Genomic DNA, 10,696 nt, shown 5'->3' on the forward strand with positions numbered 1-10,696 from the left:
AGACGCAATAACAATATTTTTGAAACAATTTTTATTGTATATCTTTATTTGTATATCTATTTATTTTTAAATTAAAAATTATATTAAAATAGAATTTTGGTTTTTATTTACAAAGGATTTAAAAAAAAAGTAACTGGTTGAAATGAACAGAGTAACAAGAAGGTAACCGCTCGGGTAACCGACGCAGCAGGTCGAGGTAACAAAAAGGTAACCAAGACGGTAACCCCTTGCTAACGGCCAGGTAACAGGCAGAACGGTCTGAGATAACCAGCGGGTAACCTGCATGGTAACTAGCATAACAGGGTTCTGCTAACAATAGGGTAACAGCTGCAGTAATTAAGATTCCCGTTAGCATAAGAGCAACAGAAGCAAGGTCAAAAGCAATGGGATAGAGTGAATAAGAGCATCACACATACGTGTAGAAAGGCGGGGAAGTATGTTATTTTTTTCCCACAGCCAGAACAAAAGTAACCTGCAAAATAACATCCAAACAAAGTCAAGGTAACTAGCTCAACACACGTTCGCTAACGAGTACCCGTCTTGCAGGGTACACGCTTACACTAAACAGAACGCTGACGCTACATGAGCCCCAGTCAGAGTGCCAGGAGTTGAAATCTCCCTTGTTTATACAGGGTTGTTCGATAGGTGAAAATACATTATCGAGGTTGTTGGTGCCAAAACGTTTATTTGGAGGAATGTACGCTGATAGTATGGTAATTGTTTGTTTAGAGCTAATTTTGACACCGACAACTTCGAAGTCCGTATTCAGATCGATTTGGGAGTGTTGAACTCTATTGTTGACTAGGAGGGCTACTCCGTGAGAGTTGAAGTTATAGATTTTATAGTTTGGGGGAATGGGGATATTTGTGGGGGAGGTTAGGTGGGTTTCTTGAAAGGAGATTACTTGAGTGCGGTGGGTTGTTATAAGTGTTTGGTGTCCTAGATAGTTATTTAAGTAACCGTTTATATTCCATTGTAATATCTTAAGCATAAAGGAGTTTAATTAAATGTATATTGAAATAATGTATTAAGCTTATATGTTTAATAACTAGTGTCCACTTGAAAAGTTTATGGAGTAAGTTTACTCCACCATTAGAGAAGAATTGGAGTCGTCCGAGTCGCTTTGATTGGTGTTGGTTTTCGTTGTAAGTTTATTTGAGTTCTTTGCCTTAGCTTTCAGTTGCCTTTTCAGACGGTTGGATGTGTTCTTCGGGTATATTTTAAGCTGGGCTGCGGAAATGTGGTTGGTATTGCTTTGGTGTTGGACGTTTGTCGTTGATTCTTGTGTATTTGTCGTTTCTGTTGTTCCTTCCTCTACTCTTCTCTGTGAGTCTTGTGAGGTAATTTGTTGAGATACTGATGTTGGTTCAAGTCCACTGTATGAAACTTTCGTATGCATGGTGTAACTGTAAGCTTGGTCTGGGTGCCTCTCTCTGTATATTTGTCCTGTTTTTTTGTGGCTTAGTTTTTGGAGAGTTTTAATGGCTTGTACTTCTTTCGGCATTACAAAGATAGGGAAAGTTTTGTTGTACGTGGAGTGAGAAAAGTCTTCGTTTGGTGTAGTTAAGCAGTTATTACATACCGGCTCTCTTAAACATTTCTCTTGGAGCTCTTTATTCACATGTGCAAGGGCAGAACAGTTTGAGCATGTTTTGACAAAATTTTGTAGGGTGTCCAAAACGGTGGCAGTTCTTGCAGCGCAAGGGAAGGGGAATATATGGACGTATGTATGTTTTTTGATATCCAACAAAGATTGATTCAGGTAGTTCAGGGGCAGAGAATGTAAGTATTAAAAGGCCGGTTTCGACTAACATTTCGTTTTGTTTTTTTTAAGGATTTTTTTAACAGCTGTTACATTTTGGCTGTTAAGTTCGTTGAGTATCTCTTCTTCTGATATATCTCTTAAATCTTTATTATAAATGACACCTTTAGAATAGTTAAGATATTCATTTTCTTTAACTTCGACTTTTATTGTTGGTGTAAATGATATTAACTTCACTAATTTGTTAGCTTGAGCATACGTTTTGGTTTTTAAGAGTAAAACACCACCTTTTGTTTTTTTCACAAGTTTCAATTTCCCCACAAACACAGTCAATCACTCTTTTGATGAGAAAGGGTGAGACTCTAGAGAGATTTTCGTTACTGTCAATTCTTTTAACTAACAAGTGTTTAGGACCGGGTGATTTATTGGAGAGGTTTATATTGTTGTCTATTTCGAAAAACATATGAGGCGATGTTTGTTTACCGCCTTTGAGATCAGGTGGTTCGTGCATGATGGTTTAGTTATGTATTGTTGTATATTTGAGTCTTTGCTCTTTTATTAGATTGATGTATATCTAAAGATTAGGAGAAGGTTATGAGAGTCGCTTCAATCGTAAATTTTAACACTTTTTCACAAGGTGAACGCAAGCAGAAAATCGACCGACTAGTAAGCTGGTTGGTTTGCTACGAAACTAAATGTTAGAATATGATTTTTAGTTGAATTTATTTAAGATATAAGTTTTATTTAAAACATTAACGTAATTCAACCACTCTAGAAAATTTTGATTTTTAGGGTTCAGTATTTCGACTAAAGAGGATTCAACAAGACTGGAATTTTTTAACGCAACTAAAGATATTGTAACGAACTGGAAGAACTGGAAGGTGTTGACAATAGCTCAGCCTCTGAGTCGGAAACAAATGTAGATGCTTACGACCTTCATGAAAATGAAAATTTTTTCATGTAGTATTTGTTTGTACATATTAAATAATTTTTATTTTTAATAAAGAAATATCTGTTGTGTTTGCCTATTTATTTATAATTACTTAATTTTCTGATTATTGCAATGTTTTAAACGCAGTGACCTAAAAAACTCCTCCCATGTATGAGTTTAAGGTGAAATGGTAAAAATTATAAAATTTAGTCGCCATATTGGATCCTCTATTTGAATTTCAAAAACATAAAACCATATTCAAGATCAGTGACCTCAAATGTATGAATTTAAGATGAAGTGGTTAAAATTGTAAAATTTGGTTGTCATAAGTATTGGAGCCGCCATCTTGAAATTTTAAAATCTAAAGCAAGATTCGAAGTCAGTGACCCGCCTATATTTGAGTTTGAGATGAAAAGGTAAAAATTATAAAATTTGGTTGCCATATTGGATCCCCACTTTTGAGTTTTGCAAATTAGACATCGGATTTGAAATCAGCGACTAGTGATGAACCATATTTCACTACCGGTGATTTTATCACTGTGATTTAAAAATCGCTTAAAGTGACTGCTACTTCTAGGCCACAATATCAGCAGAGAACGTATACGAATGAGAAGGCGCATTTTCTGTGTAATTGTCACTAAAAATTTCGAGTTGTGGTCGAGCAAATACACCACTTGTCGACGAAATCTTAGTAGATATATTCATTAAAAAAACTGTGGGGAAGTCCTTTATAGGGATACAGTTTCCAGAGGTGAAATTTTAGGTAGCACACAATTTTTTACACGCATTGTTGCTTTTCAGCACCAATGAAAGAAACTTAAGAAATATTAAAAAAAATATGCATATAGTGCATTAATTTTTGAAAGAAATACCATATAATGTAAGTAACCTGATTAATAATATTAAAAATTGTATTAGAACCACCGTTTAATGTTATATTTGACTAGCCAATGCCTGCTTTCTTCGCAGCGCCTAATAAGATCTTTTGCGTTGGCCAATACAAAAATAGCGTTTATGTTATGTTATATTTTTCAAATGAAAAAAAAAAAAATCATCATAAAAGTACATAATAAACGTTTCGAATTTGCATTAACAAAATCGGTTTATAAAAAGGGCTTTTTTCGGGTCCGCTTTTCGCAAATGCTTTGTTCATCATGCAGGTAGCTTATAATTTCAATTTGAACGAAATCGGTTCATAAAGCCACCTAGCGGGTCTATTTTTGGTAAACGTATTTTCCATCATGTTGGTAGCTTACATTTTGAATTTAAAAGAATTCGGTTCATAAATAATATAATAATAGATTGGCGCTTACACATATGTTAGTGTTTAGCCGAGCTTCTCCTCCGATATGTGGCGTGCGCCTTGATGCAGTCACACAAAGTGGAGGGACCTACAGTTTTACGCCGACTCCGAACGGCGATTGTATTTTTATGAGAAGCTGTTTTACATGGCAGAAATACACTCAGAGGTTTGCCATTGCCTGCCGAGGGGCGACCTTCTTCTTCTTCTTATTTGGCGCTGTAACCGCCTAAGCGATTTTGGCCGAGTCCAAAACAGCACGCCAGTCATTTCTCTTCTGTGCTAACTGACGCCAATTGAAAATGCCAAGTGAAGCCAAGTCCTTCTCCACCTGGTCTTTCCAACGCAGAGGAGGCCTTCCTCTTCCTCTGTTACCAGCATCGCGGCCCGCGTTGAATATTTTCAGAGCAGGAGCGTTTCTGTCCATCCGAACGACATGGCCAAGCCAGCGGAGCCGCTGAATTTTAATTCGCTGCACTATGTCTATATCGTTGTAAAGCTCATACAGCTCATCGTTAAATCGTCTGCGATATTCGCCATCACCAACGCGTAAAGGTCCGTAAATCTTTCGCAGAATCTTTCTCTCGAAAACTCCAAGAGCCGCCTCATCAGATGCTTTCATTGTCCATGCTTCCGCGCCATACACCAGCACAGGCATGATGAGTGACTTATAGAGTGTGATCTTTGTACGACGAGAGAGGACTTTACTTCTCAATTGCCTACTCAGCCCAAAGTAGCACTTGTTGGCAAGAGTGATTCTCCGTTGGATTTCAAGGCTGACATTATTATTGGTGTTAATGCTGGTTCCCAAATAAACGAAGTCGTCTACTTTTTCAAACTTGTAACTGTCAACAGTGACGTGGGTGCCAAGACGCGTATGCTCTGACTGTTTGTGTGCTGACAGGAGATACTTCGTTTTGTCCTCGTTCACCACCAGACCCATTCGCTTTGCTTCTCTATCCAATCCCGAGAAGGCAGAACAGACGTAGCCCTTGTTTTTACCGATAATATCGATGTCGTCGGCATACGCCAGCAATTGTACGCTCTTATAAAGTATTGTGCCTGAGCGGTTCAGTTCTGCGGCTCTTATTATCTTCTCCAACATAAGATTAAAGAAATCACACGAAAGGGAGTCCCCTTGTCTGAAACCTCGTTTGGTATCAAACGGCTCGGAGAGGTCCTTCCCTATTCTGACGGAGCTGGTGGTATTGCTCAACGTCATTTTACACAGCCGTATTAGTTTCGCGGGGATACCAAATTCAGACATCGCGGCATAAAGGCAACTTCTCTTCGTGCTGTCGAAAGCGGCTTTGAAATCGACAAATAGATGGTGTGTGTCGATCCTATTCTCGCGGGTCTTTTCCAAGATTTGGCGTATTGTGAATACCTGATCTATGGTGGATTTTCCAGGCCTAAAGCCACACTGATAAGGTCCAATCAGCTCGTTGACGGTGGGCTTCAGTCTTTCGCACAATACGCTCGATAAGACCTTGTAACCTATGCTTAGAAGGCTAATTCCGCGGTAGTTGGCGCGTATGGCGGGGTCGCCTTTCTTGTGGATTGGGCAGAGCACACTTAAATTCCAGTCGTCGGGCATGCGTTCATCTGACCATATTCTGCATACGAGCTGATGCATGCACCTCATCAGCTCCTCGCCGCCGTACTTGAATAGCTCGGCTGGCAGGCCGTCAGCTCCAGCAGCTTTGTTGTTTTTCAGCCGCGTAATCGCTATTCGTACCTCGTCATAGTCAGGCGGTGGGACAGCTACTCCATCATCATCGACTGGGGACTCGGGTTCGTCTTCCTCACTACTTTCAGCGCTGCTACCATTCAGTAGGTTATAAAAGTGTTCCCTCCACAATTTAAGTATATTCTGGACATCGGTCACTAGGTCGCCATTGTTGTTCTTACAGGAGTTCGCCCCGGTCTTGAAACCTTCCGTAAGTCGCCTAACCCTCTGGTAGAATTTTCGGGCGTTCTTCCTGTCGGCCAGCATCTCAAGCTCTTCGCACTCACGTATTTCGGCCTCTCTCTTCTTATTGCGGCAAATACGTCTCGCTTCCTTCTTCAGTTCCCTATAACGGTCCCACATGGCTCGCGTTGCGCCCGATCGCAGCGTGGCCCTGTAGGCGGCATCTTTTTTCTCTGCGGCTTCTTGACATTCCTCATCGTACCAGTTGTTCTTTCGGGCTCGCTGAAATCCAACTACTTCTTCGGCGGCGGTACTTAATGATCGGGAAATGTGGTTCCACTGCTCGCGTACGTCGGATTGTTGAAGAGTGCTCTCAGAGAGCAGGTGTGTGAGTCGAGTGGCGAATAAATTGGCCGTCTGTTGTGATTGCAGCTTTTCGACGTTAAGCTTTCCTTGCATTGTTGGGCGCACATTTTTTGCTGCACAGAGGCGGGTGCGTATCTTGGCTACAACAAGATAGTGGTCCGAGTCGATGTTTGGCCCTCGGAGTGTACGTACGTCCAAAACGCTTGAAGCATGCCTTCCGTCTATCACAACATGATCGATTTGGTTTCTCGTTTTTCGATCTGGAGACAGCCATGTAGCTTGGTGGATGTTCTTATGCTGGAACCTAGTACTACATATTACCATATTTCGGGCCCCGGCGAAGTCGATCAGCCTCAGTCCGTTATCGGACGTTTCGTCGTGGAGGCTGAATTTTCCGACAGTGGCGCCAAAGATCCCTTCCTTGCCCACCTTGGCATTAAAATCGCCAAGCACGATTTTGACATCGTGTCGGGGGCAGCGCTCATATGTACGTTCCAAGCGCTCATAGAAGAGATCCTTGGACGCCTCATCCTTCTCTTCCGTCGGGGCATGGGCGCAGATGAGCGAGATGTTGAAGAATCTAGCTTTGATGCGGATTGTGGCTAGACGTTCGTCCACCGGGGTGAACGCCAGTACTCGGCGACGGAGTCTCTCTCCTACCACGAATCCAACACCGAATTTGCGCTCCTTTACGTGGCAACTGTAGTAGACGTCGCAAGGCTTCACGCTTACTTTACCTTGCCCCGTCCATCGCATTTCTTGGATGGCGGTGATGTCAGCCTTTGTCTTCCCGAGGACATCAACCAGCCGGGCAGAGGCACCTTCCCCATTAAGGGTCCGGATATTCCAGGTGCATACCCTTAAATCATAGTCCTTTATACGTTTGCCGTGGTCGTCATCAGAAAAAGGGGGTCTCATCCGAGGCTGTTTGCTTCTTTTCATTGGGCGGGGTTTTAACGTGGCGGGACCCAAACCCAGCGCACGCGAAGTTTTACGCCTTCTCACTTTAGCTCGCTCCCAAACGGGTGTTTGGTTGCTACCCAGAGGATACGTGGATATAAATATCCGGACGTTGTGAGCTGCGATTTGAACCGTACGCACAAGAATCGCTTCTGGCCACTCCCAGGTGAATGGCAGTCAAAAGTTTTCCACTTCTGCGCACGGAACCATCCTCCCCGAGGGGCGACCGCTGTTAAGAAAAAACCGTTTTTCTAAATTTTTTTGCGATGTTGCTTTGACCAGGGCTTGAACCCAGGAGCTGCGGAGTGAAAGTGCGCACTGCTTACCACTACACCACAGTTAGTAACTCGACTCCAGCGCGACCTAGCGGGTTTATTTTTCGCATACGTATTTCTCATCATGGAGGCAGCACACGTTTTAAAGTTGAACGAAATCGGTTCATAAACAGGACTTTTATAAATAACTCGACCCCAGCGACACCAGGCGAGTTTTCTGGTAGCCTATAATAGGACCATATATGCAGGGTATAACATCTGAAAATTTTACTTAAATCTATGAAGTAGTTTTTGAGTTAACTCCGAACAACGAAAACGGCTATTTTTATATATATAGAGAAGATACAAATTAATTTTGCTACTCGGGACGCTCTGTGCGTTGCCACTGAATAATAGTTTTATTTAAAATTATATCCCTCATCCTTGTTCTTTCTGTATTGCATCGTGGTGAATTCACATTTCTCAGAAATTTGACAACAAAACAAAATGAAGGGAGTATTTTATTTGCTAATTTTTGCGATTTCTATTGTTTAATGTAAATTTTATGTCTTTTTAGGAGGATATGTTGAGGCAACAAAGAAGGCCCAGTTGGAAAATGAAGTTATTAGTATGAAGTAGCAGCGCAGGCACATTTGGAAAATTATGCCGATAAGCAAGATGGAATTTGGGAAAGTAAGTGCCTGGTTGCAGCATATCTATGTATTAAAAAAGTATTTAATTAAATGAAATTGTGTTTAATAGAAATGTTATACATCGAGCGGCGTTATTTAAGATGTGCTCCAAACATTTTGCGAACTTTTTTGCGCCTTCTCATCGTGCTAAGTTACAAGTTAAGATGACTGCCACCACTGCCGGTAAGAAGCCCGAAGCAAAGGGCAAATAACCTTCCAGGAAGCTGCCTGCTGTCTCCGAGTCGCAGCTAAAGTTCAGCAAGAAGCAGGTCAGCAAACGTGCTACCCTGATCAAGCTTAAACTAAAGCGCTCTGCATGGTGCATGCTGAGAAATATCAAGCAAAATATCTCCGTGATGGACGCCGTGAGAATAAGTTCCGCCGTCTGGCAAAGAAACGCGGCCCATTCTACGTGCCTGCAGAAGACAAATTGGCTTTTGTGATCTGTATCCGCGGTATCAACAAAGTTGCACCAAAAGTGCGTAAAGTGTTACTGTTGTTCCGTTTTCGTCACATTAACCACGGTTCGTTCATCAAATTGAACCATTAATATACTACGCATTGCCGAACCCTATATCACATGGGGTTATCCCAATCTTAAATCAGTTTGTGATCGAACGCAAATTGCGCAAAATGCACGATATTCAGTGCGTTGATTGTTTTGCGCACGAAATATTCACTGTTGGATCCCACTTCAAGAAAGCCTCCAACTTCCTGTGGCCATTTAAGCTCAACACCAACCGGTGGCTGGCGCAAGGAGGCTAATCACTACGTTGAGGTTCGTGATTTCGGTAACCATGAAGATAAGATCAACGCGCAAAATGGTGTAAAGAAATTTTTTGGTGAAGAAGGTGGAGTATTTTGATTTCAAAAATATAAAATAAATAAAAATAGAAAATGTGTTTTTTTTGTAACTTTCTGAAGGTTTAAACCGCAAATATGCCAAATGGAAGGCAGCTTATATTCACAATTCCGTGAATAATGTCGAAATTCCATTGCCGTTTCAAAAGGCCATTTCAAAAGGCTTAATTATTGGTTTTGGTTTTGAGCTCATTAATGATGCACCCAGGGTTGCATTTACCGTCTATGAAAATATTTCATGAAGCGTTCCAAAATTAGCTCCGAGCAACTGAAAGTTGGTTAAGCTTAAGTGAAATATGTAGTTTTTTTTATTAAAAATGAAGTAAAAATCTACGAATAAATTTCTTGAATATGTTGTCATAGAGCCGTTATTAAATACATACATAACTGCGTCGGGCATTGGTCCTGAAGTATATAGAATTAATGCGTTAGAGAGAGATAAATATACAAGCTCAATTTTTTTTATTAATTAATGATGCTTTTTACTAATCAGCCTAATCGTGAGTTTCGCCAGAATTTTTTTCACCCACCGGTAGTGAATACGCGAAAACGAAAAGTGAAAAGGTGAGCCAGTTCGAGAAAATGAAACTCATGATAAGGCTGAATATGTCGGAAACTAAAGCAGGTATTTAAAAACAGATGACGCTATTTTTAAGATCTTGATTAGCTTAGTACGACAGAATTACTAACGTNGGTAGTGAATACGCGAAAACGAAAAGTGAAAAGGTGAGCCAGTTCGAGAAAATGAAACTCATGATAAGGCTGAATATGTCGGAAACTAAAGCAGGTATTTAAAAACAGATGACGCTATTTTTAAGATCTTGATTAGCTTAGTACGACAGAATTACTAACGTAATTTGTACCAAATTACCGAAAACATTTTAGTCAATTACTCGGAAACTAAAGAAGATATCTTATTTTAAAATATATAACTGCATCTTTAACTAAAAACTGTCAAAATGACGCTTACGGAAATTTTTCATTCAAGCGACAATATTTGAAAGTTACTGGCATAATTTCGAGCCTGTTTGTAAATTTTCGGGAAAAAGTTAAGAAGTATATTCATATGCTGGAAAGATATTTTCGCAGATTCACAATTTATTTAAAGTACATATAGTAGAGGAGACCGTGGTAGATCGACCTTCAGCGATCTGATAACTCGATGAGACATATTTTTTTATCAAATATAATTTATAAACAAATATGCCTATGATAACTTGCCTATCGAAAAGTGTTCATAGCTATTTTTTACTTAATTAATTTTAATTAATTTTCTTTTATCACCTTCACTATTGTGATAACCGAATGAGTTTTTTCTCAATTGATTGTATGGAATTAACAATAACAACCACGCTGTCAAGCTTTAATAGCGGCGAATCAGTTGCACTTGATAGTAGTGGGTTGAATGAGGAAATGGATTAGCAACAAAAGCTTACGGGGTGTGCATAGGTCAGTGGTTAGCGCTTCTGACTTTGCACATCGATGACGCGGATTCGATCCCTGCTGCAAGTCTAGTAAAAAAGAAGTCTGATGAGGAGATGTGGTGATCTCCAAAATAGCTGCTATGGGGCACCGAAATTGCGCATATGGAAACTGTGCATTTAGACATTATTTCGGTTTCAACCGAAACTGTGCATGTATGCTTTATTTCGGTTTTT

General features: G+C 40.4%; 1 long non-coding RNA gene across 1 annotated transcript; it reads left to right on the forward strand.

The window, feature by feature from the left end:
* The first annotated feature begins 7,080 nt into the window (after window positions 1-7,080).
* Window positions 7,081-8,264, forward strand: LOC108366617 (uncharacterized). The gene is made up of 3 exons (XR_001848112.1): window positions 7,081-7,121; window positions 8,066-8,178; window positions 8,248-8,264. It is a non-coding gene; the product is annotated as an uncharacterized LOC108366617 (long non-coding RNA).
* Window positions 8,265-10,696: the final 2,432 nt, after the last annotated feature.

This window comes from Rhagoletis zephyria, unplaced genomic scaffold (genome assembly GCF_001687245.7).
Source record: "Rhagoletis zephyria isolate East Lansing unplaced genomic scaffold, Rhagoletis_zephyria_1.1 Rzeph_scaffold_02346, whole genome shotgun sequence".
Classification (NCBI taxonomy): domain Eukaryota; kingdom Metazoa; phylum Arthropoda; class Insecta; order Diptera; family Tephritidae; genus Rhagoletis; species Rhagoletis zephyria.